Genomic DNA, 15,759 nt, shown 5'->3' with positions numbered 1-15,759 from the left:
TTTCCCATAGACTGCCTTGGTCTTCACCGCACACTACTATCCAATAGTGACCAGAAGCTTCTGTGGCAATGCCTGGCCCTGCCCCCTCTTGGAATTAGTGGAATGCATCTGCCTGTGGGCTGGAGATTAGAGCCCCTGGCTGGGGCTACCAGGAAAGCTTTTTGGGTGGCCTCAGGAGGCAAGCTTCAGACTCCGAGCTGATACTTCTAAACTTCCTTCTCTGATAATCTATAATTTTCTGTTTTTAGAACTACAATGTCAGCAGTGTCAGAGAGACCCATCTCAGAAGATTCATCCCTTTAAAACCAGCAATGATAGCTCTTGTTTGCAAGTTAAGCGGCAGAAAGGAATCCAGGCAGGCAAGCTAAAGAGGAGACAGTCCGAAGTCAAATGCATTCACGGTTCAAATACGTCCACGGTTATGCCTCGAAGCCAAGCCAAGTCGGTCTTAAACGTGGTTAAAAAGATTGTATTTTAATTTATATCTCAGCTTATTCCCATTTAAAAGATTTGAGTTTTAAAATGTGGCTCCGCCCTCCTCCCTGTGTCTTTCAACGCTCTGGTATCCCACAGACATTTGTAGGGCTGTTGGTCCACTTTTTCATTTTCTGGTGAGGGTATATTTATTTATCCTCAATTGTCTTTGTCCCCAAAAGATCTTGAGTATCTCTTACAAAGTTGAAGTTTGGCAGTGGGTAAAGATTTTGAGGAGATGTAAATGGAGAAAAACTTTAAAGAAAAACAAATGTGCAATGTGCATAATTTAAAAATATTCTGCGTGGGAGCGTGTTACATCTGAGGTGTGCTGTTTTGACGTGGTTACCTGTCGTGGTCCTCTTCGGGGTGTCTGCTGTCTGTTTGTATGAAGGAGCAGGAGTGACCATAATGGGAGGTTTTGCCCCAACTTGTGGACCTCAGTCGTCTCCAGTCTCCGCCCTTGGGACAGAACCGACAATGCTTAGTTTCTTTACTAAATTAAGGATTTATTTATTTTTTCTTCCCTAAGCAGGTGGCTAATGATCACTGCCTATAGTTGAGAAAATATATAAAAGAAATTTAAATTCTCACAGTTTACCACCTGGAGAAAAACTCTGAAAGTTTTAATATTTTTTTCCTAAAAATTTTAGGTATGAATTTCTATTATGTTAAAAAATAGTTTTTCCTTAAAATGACTATCTGTACTTATCCTGGTATAATTAATCATTGTTTTTGCAATATTTATATTTATTTTATTATCCACTGGATAGATAAGTCAGAATTTGCTTAACTATTTCCTTATTGCTAGACATTTACCAGCTAGGCTAGTAATTAATATTTTTATGGCTGGTGAGAGACTTTGTACATGTTTAGCCTTTTGGAACTGCGACTCAGACTTTTCTCTGTTATGGTTCATCTCTCTTACAGGGTTACTCAAAGTAATTAGTATATAGTAATTAGTATATACAAATAGGCGTTTATTACATATGGGTCACACTTTTCTTATAAAACTGTGACATTCTTTAATTTCTTCAGGACTAGGTTTTCAAAAGCTGCCTTAGGACCCTTCTATTTCTCATGCTAAGAATGGAATGTGTTGGTGGTGGGACTCCAAGTCAAGCCTAGGGTCTCATACAGGCAAAGTATGTATTCCATGGCTGAGCTACCTTCTAGCCCTGGAAACTGAGACCATTGGATTTGCTGGACATCAGTTCTCAAGTGTTTGAACACCTAGCCCCTTTCTCTTACATTTTTAAGAAATTTGAAACAGACCCCAAAGGATGTGACCACTGCCAGAGCGTGCATGTGGAGGTCAGAGGACATTTTTGGGAGCTGGTTCTTTTATTCCACCATAGGTTCCAGGGACTGAACTCAGATCATTAGGCTTTCCAGCCTCAACCCACTAAGCCACCTCACTGCGCACTAACACTGGTACATCAGCCCACATGCTGGGATTGCCCATATCTTAATGTGAATCACAGTCGCCGTAAGGAATCACCTGCAGGCATTCCAGTGCTTGCCTCTGAAAGATACAGATTCAGAAAGTACAAATAAGCTCTCCCACATAATCATCTGAAAATATTAATGCCCGATTTCAATGTGTCCTCAACTGTCCTCACATGCTTTTTATAGCTGCTTTGTTTATCTTTTGCATCTCTGTTAATGCCCATTGGGAGAATTGCCGTCTTCTTTTTTAATAAGTACCCTTGCTTCTCACCTCTAATCTACTGAACCTGAGTCACCAGGGGTGTGGTTGGATGATCTATGGTTTCGAAAGCTCTGCAGGGCATTCTGATGAACAAAAGAAGATGGGACTTCCTATATAGAGGAACAGAGCTTGTGTTGTCTTGTGTATCTGCAATTCTAGGACTCAAGAGATGGCAGCAATGAGAATTCTGAGATTCAGGCCAGCCTGTGCTACGTAGAGAGTTTCAGGCTAGCCTGAGCTACAGTGTGAGACTCAGTCACAAAAAAAAACCAAACCAAACCAAACCAAAAAACAACCCAAAAAAAAAAAAAAAAAAAAAACCAAAGAGGAAAATTTAATTTTTTTAAAAGACTTATTTATTTAATTTATGTATGTGAGTACACTGTGACTGCCCTCAGACACACCAGAAGAGGGCATCAGATCCCATTACAGATGGCTGTGAGCCACCATGTGGTTGCTGGGAATTGAACTCAGGACCTCTGGAAGAGCAGTCAGTGCTCTTAACCGCTGAGCCATCTCTCCAGCCCAAGAGGCAAATTTAAAACAACTTTGGGATGATCTTTTTTTTTTTTTTTTAATTTTTAGACAATGAATAAACTTTTCTAACTATAACTATCTCTAGTTGCCTACTTACCCATTTCTCAGGTGTGAACTGTTTATACACTAGGTTTGAGCAGTGTGGGTCTCCCCTCTTCTCGGCTGACAACTGAGATGAGAAACCCCAGCTTCTCTGTGGCTTCCCTTCCTTATCTTTGTCTGTGGGTGGTTTTTACTGCTCTCTGGTGTGCGTTGTCTGTTTAATCCCTCAATCTGTTGTGTCATATCTGTGGTTGGATGACTCTTATCTGGGTATTTTTTTCTTGGTTTCAGAAGGTAATTGTTAGAGAAAACTAAAAATATATGGAGAAAAATTAACCTGTAATATCTGGTTTTCCCATATTTCATTTTTGCAATATGGCAATATACTTTCTTAAAAACAATTTTAAAATCTGATGAGTTTTGTGACTACAACATCCTGTAATTAAAAAATAAAACTTTAATAGCTGTCTGGTATCAAGTATATATATATATAATATATGATATATATATATATATATATATATTACAGTCTCATTTTGGGTATTTGACACATTTAAGATTTTTCTATGCTATGACAATCTTACAGATTTTTTTATTGTATACCCATAACTATTTTCTTGCTATAATTTTTATGACCCTGAGTTAAAGTACGTTACATTTTAAAAGCTTTTAATTCAGCCTCCTTACCTTCAGAATTGTATCAGCCTTGTTCCTGATTGTGTGAGAGAGGATTTGCTTCCGAATCCCCTGTCTACACTGTGGTCTCTTTCATGCTCCGTCCTCTGGTGTAGTGGTTGTTTTCAGCCGAGTACCTTACATATACTTTTGAGGGCTATCATAACTGGCGGTTTCCTGCTTGTCCTTTTTGCCTTTCGTTAGGGAAATACCTTTGGAGGTCTTCAAACCTGCAGTCCACTCAGAACCCTGGGATCTTGTTAGAGGGATTAAAGTGCTCAGAACCATGTGGCTGCCTGTTGAGCTATATATCCATATCTATCTCTCTGTCTGTCTATCTATATCTATCTATCTATCTATCTATCTATCTATCTATCTATCTATCTATCTATCTATCTATCTATCTATCTATCTATCTCTACACAATCACTTTTAGATCATGTACTGTGGCAGAGGTAGTAAAATACCCAGACCCCAGAAGTGGCTGCATTTCATGGGAAGGTTTTACAATAAATTCTGAGCACCTTTGTCAGTTATCTTTAGGCTCTGTGGGGTCTGAGTTTGCAGAAATGGAAGTTTTAGATTGATTGCTCATTCTCGTTTGTGTTGTTTCTCATCTCTGTCTGCGTGTGTACTGGTACCGAGAGCAGAGATCGGGATTCCTGGCTTCTCCCAAGCAGGCTCTGCAACTACCCTGGGAATGTTTGAAATGCAAGTCGCCCTTGATCAGGAACTAACTCTGCCTCCAGCTTCTTCCTTGACTGTTCTAGCTGCACTGGTGCGGTTTCATCTATCACATAGGAGTTGTGTAGGCTCTCACTACAGAGAGAGGCTCTCACTACAGGGAGACTAAACAAGGAATAAAGGGGAGAAGCAAAGGGGAGAGCTGAGATTCGGACAGGGGAAAGGAGTGCTCGGGCGTCTGAATAGTTTTAAAAATATGAGAAATGTGCAGTGAGGAGCAGATTGTTAAACAAAGCTCAGAGCAATAGGATGGAGGCCAGAGAGTCTCACATCACTGCTTAATTTCCACAAGGCTCAGGACAGGCTAGACCTCAGACACTGCCTGCTGGGCTGGCTGTCCCGTCTTCTATGGAAGGTAAGCTGCGCTCGCATTCCTGTTGTGCACTGACTGTCCTGCCATGGGACAGCCAAGCCAGAAGTTGCCGTTTATGTAGCCTGACAGGAAAAGCCAATCTGGTGATTTTCTAAATAATTATTTCAGTGTAGATGGCTCGCAGGATAACTCGGACTCCAAAGGAAAGGATTTTATCTTAAGTTGTTCTCTTTAGCCACTCACACTGGCAGAATGGATGTAGCCCAACTTCAGTTTACTCTTGTGCTGTTTAGACACATTTCATATGGCGCTTTGTTTTAAAAGACCTCCAAGTATTTTTATTGAACAGACACAGGAAGTTTGGTTCTCAAGGCTGCAGCAAAAATCTCACTGCTCCGTGGATTGTGGTACGGATCCAAGTTTGCTCTTGAAAACAACAGGCCAGCCTGGAGCTGGCATTTGGAGGAGGGATTCTGGTCTTTCAGAGCTGCAGTATAACTCTGCCCTCATTTAGGAGGATCAGGGTTAGGAATTACCGTGGTTCTTCCTGGGAGCAAAGTAGACACGCAGGATAGCAGCGGAAACCAAACATTTCTACACCCAGAAATTTATGGTTAAGACCAGAAATATCTGGAAAGTTGACTAATTCTGTCACTTGTTAATTTATTGGCTGGTGTAAGGTGTTTAACTTTAGAAGACCGAGCCACGCCCTTTGGAAGGAACCATCTTCAAACTCAACATTTTCCCTCCATATAAAATAAAGATACACTATGGAGTTTTCTAAAAGTAAGAAAGTAGAATGAATGAAAATAGGTTCATGGTGGTTCAACTAAGTTTGGGGAAATGTCATAGTTATGTTCCATTTACATTTTGTATACCCTAGAGGTTTACCTAAGAGTGAGTGTGGGGGACTCATAAAACTTAAAACAAAATCACGATACATCTTGTTCAAAACTCCCCAGTACCCTTCAGAAGCTATATAAGCACGCACACACACACACACACACACACACACACACACTCACTTACACACACACACACACAGGACACACACACACACACATACACGGGATACACACACACACACACACACACACACACACACATACATACACACACACACACACACACACAGGACACACACACATACACACACACACACACACACACACACACACACACACACACACACACACACAGGACACACACACACACACACACACACACACACACACACACACACATACATGGGACACAGACACACAGACACACACACACACACACACACACACACACACACACACAGGACACACACACACACTCACACACACACACACTCACACACACACACATACATGGGACACACAGACACACAGACACATACACACACATACATACACACACATACACACACGCACACGTCATATAAAGTAGGGTCCAGGGACTCTTCAGCCACAGGTGCCTTTTCCACAGTGAACCCAGTTGGGCTCCGAGTACATCTTAAGTCTTGGTGGCTCAGAGTCTATTTGTTTTGTTGCCTCATTTAAATCGCAGTGTCATAAATCACTCCATTTTTTAATCATTTGAGTGGCAAACACCCCAAAGCATAGAAGTTAAACAATGTTAATGGGGATTTACTTTGGGTGCCCCATTGTTTTAATTTGACAAATGGCCATGCCTCAAGCTGCGTAGCACAGTTTATTTATGCAGACGTAATTAGGCCTTTGAAATGAAATATACACTGGACCACTTGCCAGAAATGCGAAGTTGGCTTGACAGGGCCCCTCCTCCCTCCATCTTCCTCAGGAGGGCTGGGTCAGTTTAAGGCAGATTGCAAGCTAGGCATCGTCTTGGTTCGGGAATACTTCCAATACTTGGGAGAGGACTCCCCCATCCCCTTTGGATTTCTGCAGGACAGATTTGAAAGGTGGGAAAACAAGAATCTCTGCTGTCAGACATGTGGAGAAGGGGCACTTTCCCAAAGTGGCCTCATTGAAGATAAAGACTTTCACGCTCTGAAAGATGCTGAGTCCAGAATGTGGGCTCCAGATAGGAAATGAACAATGTTCTGTCTCAAAGATCTTGGGAACAACTTACAAATGGATTCCGTCTAGACTGAACTTAGCTCTGTATGTGATTACTCTGTTGGGCTCATGTGTACTAAGGAACTATTAGTGATCATTCATTTATGATTAGAGAGATATTACTTTAGGGTCATAATGACATCTTAATACTAAGGATGTAGAGGGACTAAGTTTGAGTACCAAACAATTTCTTAGGATGAGAAGCACCCTGAATAAAATTCCTATAAATTTATTTTGTCTCTGAGTCATTTATGCCCAACTAGGCTCAGAGTTCCTCATTCATCTGAGTGGTGTTGGGTGGTGACTTAGTTAGGATTTCTATTGCTACAATAAAACACCATGACCAAAAAGAAAGCTGGGGAGGAAAGGATTTGTTTGGTTTACACTTCCATATTGCTGTTTCTCATGGAAGGAAGTCAGGATAGAAACTCAAACAGGGCAGGAACCTGGAGGTAGGAGCTGATATAGAGGCCATGGAGGGTGCTGCTTACTGGCTTGCTTCCCATGATTTGCTCAGCCTGTTTTCTTATAGAATTCAGGACTACCAGCCTAGGGAAGGAACCACCCACGGTGGACTGAGTCCTCCACTATCAATCCCTAATTAAGAAAATACCTTACAGTTAGATCTGATGGAGGCATTTTCTCAACTGAGGTTTCCTTCTTTCAGATGACACTAGCTTGTGTCAAGTTGACATAAGAGTAGCCTACATAGGAAGCATTCATGAAGACAGGCAGAGAGACTTGGGGCTGCCACCAGAATGCCATGAGTTATGCTACATGTTAGGTAATCACTACACTTTGCTTGGGACACAATGTCAATGCAGGTGAGCAAATGTTTCAAAGTCTGAAAGTAAGACCTTAAGTTGGTCAAGTGTATCATCCCCCACTCTGACCCCGGGTGAACTCTGACCCCGGGTGGAATTAGTGTAGTAACTTGTAGCAGCAGAGGAGCCAGGACCCCTGGCAAAAGCCAAGACTATTTGAGTGTTTTCTCTGGGCTCAGCTAGTCATGAAAATGATCTATTAGCTCAGTGGTTCTCAACCTTCCTAATGCTGTGACTCTTCAATACAGCTTCTCATGTTGGGGTGACCCCTGACCATAAAATTATTTTCATTGTTTCTTCATAACTGTCAGTTTGCTACTGTTTTGAATCCTAATGTGAATGTCTGTGTTTCCCAATGGTCTGAGGTGACCCCTGTGAAAGAGTCTTTTGACTCCCAAAGGGGTTGCAACCCACAGATTGAGAACCATGGTTTTTTGTTTGTTTGGTTTGGTTTTCAAGACAGGGTTTCTTTGTGTAGCCCTGGCTGTCCCAGAACTCACTCTGTAGACCAGGTTGGCCTCAAACTCACAGAAACCCACCTACCTCTGCCTCTTGAGTGCTGGGACTAAAGGCACCACTGCCCAAAGAGTACACATGAACAGACCCATGACTCCAGCTGCATATGTAGCAGAGGATGACTTTGTTGGGCATCAATGGGAGGAGAAGCCCTTGGTCCTGCCAAGGCTCGATGTCCCAGTGTAGGGGAATGTCAGGGTGGGGAGGAGGGAAGGGGTGGGTGGATGAGTTGGGGAATACCCTTATAGAAGCAGGGGGAAGGGATATGGGGTAAGGGGTTTATGGATAGGAAACTGGGAAAGGGAATAACATTCAAAATGTAAATAAAAAAATCCAATAAAAAAAAAAAAGAGACCCATGGTGGTAGTTACTGCCACCTTATACCTACACTCAGGTGCACTGTAACACTCCTCTACTTGTGTGCATGGGCCCGAAGATAACTAACCTCGGTGTCACTTCTCAGGTGCTATCCCCCATTGTTTCCTTTTATTGAACGTATTTTTTCTCACACAATACATTTCCCATATAGTTTCCCTCTACACCTCTCAGCTGCTCACCACCTCCCCTCTGACTACCTAGTCAATTAGTTACAGACAGGCTCTAAAGTAGTTAGAAAGGCCTGGAACTCGCTATGCAGCTCAGACTGATTTGGAACTCATGGTGACCTTCCTGCCTCAGCCTCTCTCATGTAGGGATTACATATCGATACTGGTGTGACTCACCATGCTTCTGTAGGGTAAAGGTTTCTTGTTGTCGATGCTTTGGGGGCAAATGGGTTAGCAGTAAATCCAATGGGAAACCATGGCTTCAAAGTTAAGACAGAGATATCCCACCCGGCTCCCAGTACTTCCTGCTCATTGGAAATACTAGGGGAAGTGCTAAAGTCATCAGTCGAGAATAAGACTACCACCACAGTTTTTGAGCCAAATTGGAAGCAAGCTTTCATTAAATACTGGCCAGGATGATGGACTTTCACCAGGTCCATTCCAGGGTTTCCAGAAAATGGCACGCTTTGCAGAGGCTTATCAAGCCAAGCCTGCAAGGCTATGTATGCACTTCCCACCAGGTTCAATCAAGGGCAAGTATGTATCTGGAAGTGCTTCCTGCCTGTGTACCTCCCACCTACATGTGATCAAGCACATCTGGTGCAGTTGGGTCAAAAAAAAAATACTTGTTTAGCGGACTGAGAACGTGTGTTACCTTGTGTAAGCAGTAGCCTCCAGTGTAACTTTGGCTCTTACAGAAGCTGACAGATAAGAAGGAAAAGGAAGGAAAGCCATAGACTGAGAGTAAATTCTCATTTCTCCCTAGAGCTGCTCTTTGGGGGGGGGTGGGTAAGGGACTCCTTTTCAAATGCTGGAGTGGCATGTACAGGCAAGGTCAGTGTGGATGTGCTCTGTGAAGCCACGTGGATTTGTATGAATTCAGAGCTTGCTACCTAGATGGTCATTAGCAAATTCATACCTGAAGTCCAGAGTCAGTAATAATGTCCAGGAGTGTGTGCCCATCCTCAACCCAGTGAATTACAGGGTATGTGTGACACCTTGCACAACAAACAAGCAGGATTTGGGGACATCAGATAAAGGTTACTATGTAGTTTTGCCAAGTATCCAGCTTCCTGTCAGTTCTAGACACAAAGAGAACCTTCGTTGGGGAAAGAGCTGCGTGATGATGTAATGAGAAGATCTCTCTCAGACACACAGGCTGGGTCACAGCTGCACCACTTCATATGACCTGGGGCAAGTCACTTGGAAATTTCCTTAGCTTCCTCCTCCCATTCCAAAATGGGAGGCACTACATCACCTCACTTTATAAAAATTAAATAAAACAAGATGTTATAAATTCAATAGCACATTGCCTATATATATATATATTATATATATATATATATATATTATATTATATATATTAGGATCTCTGTAAGTGACCCAAGAAATTCTATTCCACTTAGCAGTAAATAAGGGGAAATCAGAAAATCCAGTCCTTAATCCCCTAATCCATTTTCCTCTCTTTTGGGAAACTGCTTTTCCCACGGCAGTTATCTCTAATACATTAAAATTTGAATGAATGAATCTATTTATTTGTTCTCTCTGTGTGTGGATGCATGCATACCAAGGCACGTGTGTAGAGGTCAGGGGACAACTTCCATCAACGTGGAATCTAGGAAAATCAAACTCAGAGTCTCGTGTCTTTAGCCACTGGTTCATCTTGCTTGCCCCAGTCTAGACACATCTTGATGAATCAAGAAATCCTCAAGCATTTTCCCTCCTCCCCTCCTTTCTCTTCCTCCCTTTCCTCCTCTTTCTCCTCTACCTCTTCCTCCTCCTCTTCTTTTCTTCTTCAGGTAGCCCTAGTTGACCCGGAACTTGCTGCGTAGACCAGGTGGTCACAAATGCACAGAGATCCACCTGCCTCTGCCTCCCAAGAGTTGCAAAAAAAGGCGTGAGCCACTCTGCCTGGCCAAATGTTTATACGTGCAGAAGAGCTCATGTATTACTTTGACTAAAACCAGGCAGACAGGGATCTATTTTCCAATAGCTTTATTTAAAATTTGGCATTTACTTAGAGATTTCTAAACAAAACAAATAAAACAACAAAAGAAAACAAAGCGAAACCCTAAATCCATCTATCCCATCAAAGTTTTTATGCCACTAAGGGATTTAAAACTTATATTTGAGTCAAATAATAGCCAATTGGACATTTTCACGCTGCAGAGTTTATCTGAGAATTTGGCCCAAACGCAGCTGTGTATTTACTCCCAATCACACAAGGCACTTCCTGCCGCTGCAGTATTTTCACTATTGTTATTCGTTAGCATTAGCAACGTTCACCACGGGTCAGATGAGCTCTACACAATTTGCATAATTACTCCCCTTAGTCTAGAACCACCCTTTTGAGGGCAATTTAATTATTCCTACTAAATATATTATAAAAGCTGAGGCCCCAAGTGGATTTTTAATATGCATAATGATATTCTACATGTATAAACTTGAGTATCTGTTTGAGTAGACTGAATAGACTCAACTTGAAGTGGAAGATTGTGTCTAATTGAAATGTACATTTCCGCACTTGCCCAGAGAGAGTGTACAGTGATGATAACAGTTAATCAGAATCAAGTGCCTCGTAGTAGGATAGATATTTTATAGCTTGGATGACTGAGACTTGCAATTTCAACAACCCTTGGCTTAGGTATTTGGATTCCTGTCCCTCAAAGACAGAGGAGGGGCTCATAGAATAATTTCTGACGTATGGTATGGCGTGTGTGTGGGGTTGAGTTAACATATAACACACTCAGGGCAGTAAGTCCTGCGTGTAACACCAAGTGAGTGACTTACTGACTTCTATCATTGTTCCCAACCTGGGTGTGTATCTTCTTCTCATATGTTCCCTTTTGATAGCATTTCTCTTCTTGATGATACATTTTAAGTGTTCCTAGAGAGACACCCCAATTCTCTTTGCTTCTGGAGGTGAATTTGTGCAGTGGTCTTTTCAGAGTTAGTGCACCATTGTTGCACAGAATGCTCAGTTATGAGGAAACATTCTGAAACTTCCAAAGCTACAGATATTTTTCTGGTTCAAATTTCACATGAAAAGGATAAACAAATTCTTCTGTTTAGATAACAAAAGGTCCTGTGAGTTGTTTCTCTGTATTTATTTCCTGTTCCTAAGTCAGTTGAAGAGAAGTTTCTATATCTTGGGTTTTTTAAAGCACCTTTCAATGCTTTTCACAAGGGCAAGTGTACAGCCCTACCTCTGGAAGGACTCTTAGAGCCTGTTGACAATTCAGGACCTTTGTATGCTTCCAAATAAAACCATTCGTTTTCTGCTTAGTGGTTCATCTATTTTGCCAAGCAATGGGAGAGTAGGAGGAGTAACCTGTAGATCTTTCCTTTCTTCCTGCCTGCCTTCCCTCCCTCTTCTTCCTCCTTCTATTATTGTTGTTATTGTTACCATCGTCGTCGTCGTCATCATCATCATCATCATCATCATCATCATCATCATCATGTGTTGGGAAATAAGGTTTCTCTGTGTAGCCCTCGTTATTCTGATATTCTGAAACTCACTCTTTAGAGCAGGCTAGCCTTGAACCAAGAGAGAAGAGAGAAGGAGAGAAGGAGAGAAGGAGAGAAGGAGAGAATAGGAGAAGGAAAGGGGCATGGGAGAGAAAAAATAAAGTCCTATGTGTTTGTCCTCTAGCTGGGCACAGTTACTACTGTGATAACTCTAGCATTCTTACTTTGAAACAGAACCACAGTGAAAGCTTCTGCCATATGGAGGAAAATACAGTTCTGGTAGCTTCCTATGCTTTCCTGAAAAAAAACAAACACAAACAAAAACAAAAACAATAACAAAAGAAACCTCCCCCCCCAAAAAAAAACAAAAGAAAAGAAAAACAAACAAACCAGAGACAGAGCACACAACTCAAATATCCTTTTCAAATTAAAAGTCAGAATTAGCATCGCGAATGCAAGGCAGAAATTCAGAGCTGTCACTCAGGGTGAGCCTTTTGATAAATTGGATCTTGATATTTACAGAATCTATTAAAATACAACCAATCGTGTGTTTGTTTATATGTTGACAAGATGATATACACCCTGAAGGTCAAGGGTGATGTGAATTGTTATGGTGTTCTTGTCAAAGAGGCTAAGAAAGGGGGGCCAGCCACAGAGCATTGGAGAAATAATGACTGGACCACAATGTCATGACAAATGCAGGAATCACCTGCAGAAAGTTCAATTGATTCAGAACAAAACTCTCTGATATTTGTCAATCAGAGGGGGGAGGGGAGGGGAGGGAGAGGAGAGGAGAGGAGAGAGAGAAGAAAAAGAGAAGACAGGGGGAGAGAGCAAGAGAGGTAGAGACAGAGAGAGCAAGAGAGGTAGAGAGAGACAGAGAGAGAAAAAGAGAGAGAGAGCGCATTTCCTTCTGCAACTTGTTAGAAAATTGGCAGCTCAAATGGAAAAACAAATAGTGAAATTAAACAGAAAGGCATTGATTTAACTTCTTGGGTGGTTTATCACATGGCACAATGAACTTCTCATTCTGTCTTGCCATTTATTAATTGCCCTCTTTTAATCAAACCAGTTAAGAATCAGTTTACAAACCTTTGGTTACTTCTTTGTAAATAGTTCCAACTCCAAATCACTTTGTCCCTTTCCGAAACATCTTTCTCTAATTGTTAGCCAAGTTGTACTTTTTCCCCCTTGTAAAAACTCAAAATGCATTTGAAAGAAGTGTGGGATTTACATGGCATTCTCCCTGGCGTGGTTTTTACCGCTCCATTTGGGCTCTTGTTTTCTCTCTTTTTAAAATTGGTATCGTTTTGATGTGTTAGTCTTTTCAAGTTGCATTTTACTCTGTGTTTGTGGTGCTGGGGATTGAACTCAGAGTCTTGTCCCTGCCACCCCGGAGTTCAGATACGGCCATGGGTCTCTTTTCCTTATTGAAGGCTTTAAATCAGTGACCTGTGGGCCACGACCCCTTTAGAGGTTGGAGGACCCTTTCACAGGGGTCATCTAAGGCAATTGGGAAAACACAGATATTTACATTACAATTCATAATAGTGAAAAATTACAGTAACGAAGTGGCAATGAAAATAATTTTATGGTCGGGGTCACCACAGCATGAGAAGCTGATTAAAGGGTCTCAGCATTAGGAAGGTTGGGAATGGCTGTTTTAAGCTTTAACTGTCACACTAAGAAGATGGTAGGCCCCATCCCGGCTGAGAGCTTTATGTTAGAAGTGGTAGAGAGGTGGCTCCCAACCTCCCTAATGCTGAGACCCTTTAATACAGCTCCTCATACTGTGGTGACCCCTGACCCTAAAGTTATTTTTGTTGCTACCTTATTTACTGTAATTTTGTTACCGTTGTGAACCATAATGTAAATATCTCTGCTTTCTGATGGATGAAATATTCAAATGTATTTTTTCATATGTCTGTCACATAGTGGATTAATTGGATGAAATTAAAGAAGAATAACTGTAAACAGAGAAAAGAATTACCTTCACTCAGCCACCCACGATTTTCCGGTAGGATTCCTGCTAAGCTGTTTGTGGTCTAGTCTGAGAAATTAACACTTTTTTCAATCAATGGACCATATCAAGTTACTATTCCACATGTGCGATGCCTGTCATTTAGACATCATGGTTTAAGCAGCCAATTACATCACAGTACAATGATACTTACCCTCCGCAGGCTTTAAGGACAGTCGGATCTTACCAAAATGATGCAGGAAGCGAAGAGACAGATTCTTAAAGAAAACTTACTGATCCCTGTTTTCCCTAACTAGTTCGAATCTTTGTCTGAAACCAAATTATCTCTTTGTTTTTCCCTTATTTTAAATGCCACAGCTATCTCAAAACTAGTTTTCTTAGGTGGCTGGCATGTACTAGAAAGCGTAGTATTTTGAAAACAACAAAGTCTTATCTTCTGAACTGGAACAGAGATGCTTTCGCTTATGTGCTTTGAGAACACTTTAGTGTCCTCTCAGATGAAGGCTAAGAATCACTGACTCGGACCAGAGGAAGTGAAAAGCATTTAAGGCGTCAAGCAGCTCACAAAACCAGGGCTGTTCCCACGAACACACACAAAAAAAAAAATGCAGAAAATCACTGTAGGCTGCGAGAGTACATTGAGGATCCCCCGCCCCAGGATGGCTCCACTCCGTGAAGGGCTGCTGCGTCTCAGCCAAAGACCCACAGGTCAAATGAAACATTAGGACATAGCCCTCGGAAATCTCTAGAAATCTCTAGCTGGTAACGAAATACACTCTCCCGAACCCCACCCACCAGCTCCCTGGCCCAGAGCTTCAAGAACTGTATCCAAACCCCTCCACTATTACTAAAGCCGATTAATCAACCTTGACTGCTTTGAAATAAAACAAATGATTTAAGAATTAAAGTTTCTGTATCCCATTATCAAACTCATTAAGTCATCTAAAACCGCTGAATTTTGGATGAATTTCTGAATTCCTAAGAATCTATTCATAGACACCCCTCACACACATATTTATCTACGATACACAAATATTAAAATAACCAGACCAAGCCACTTGGGCAGCAGAGATCAGCATAACTGTTCTAGCATTTCATTAGTTTGCTTAGTTAACTGTCACATTGCCTTGGGCCATTTTTTTAAAAAAAATTATTAGTTTTTCACTCTTACTAAAGGAAAGGAAATTAAAGTATTAAAGTTATGTTTGCAGATGGTCTCAGACCCTCAGATCTCACCATTAAAAACAAAACTTTCTTGTTAGGCCAGTTCTCAGTGCTGGGCTGGGCTGTGCACACACAGCTTCTCAGGCACGAGGGGGGAATGTATGAGCGTGAGGGTTTGGAAGGAAAATTTCAATTACAAGATTATCGTTCATCCCCCTCACACGCCGGAGTCGGACTCCTATCTGCATTTGGAAATCATTCTATTTGTGAGTTCTAAGACAATGATCTGAAGGCCACAGCGTGGGCTGTGTTCTTTGGCATGGTCCGTGATGACCCATACCGCTATTGTTTTATTTCTGCCCTGGCCATTTAATGTGTTTATAGAGTTCGTATTGACTTAGACCCCCGGGGAGATATACAGTATTATTCACCCAGTAGACTCTTTCACAAAGTAGGAATCCAAGAGGCCAGGAAAAGTGGTCCTCATTATTATTTTCTTTTCTTTTGTAGAAAGAATGAAAACAGCCAGTCCATCTAAGATCACTTTTGTTTCTCTCTCTCTCTCTCTCTCTCTCTCTCTCTCTCTCTCTCTCTCTCTCTCTCTCTCCTCTCTCCTCTCTCCTCTCTCCTCTCTCTCTCTCATGTTTGACTTTATTTTGAAGTCTTTTGGCCATGGTTTCT

At 41.7% G+C, this 15,759-nt stretch overlaps 1 protein-coding gene across 1 annotated transcript in view; it reads left to right on the top strand.

Annotated features, from left to right (window-relative positions):
* Positions 1-15,759, top strand: part of Prdm6 (PR/SET domain 6) — a 103,219-nt gene that overhangs the window by 28,472 nt on the left and 58,988 nt on the right. The gene's annotated exons all lie outside the window — the stretch shown is intronic.

This window comes from Rattus rattus, chromosome 15 (assembly GCF_011064425.1).
Source record: "Rattus rattus isolate New Zealand chromosome 15, Rrattus_CSIRO_v1, whole genome shotgun sequence".
Lineage (NCBI taxonomy): Eukaryota > Metazoa > Chordata > Mammalia > Rodentia > Muridae > Rattus > Rattus rattus.
The sequence above is the reverse complement of the archived record's forward strand: the minus strand, read 5'-3'. Positions and strand labels throughout refer to the sequence as shown.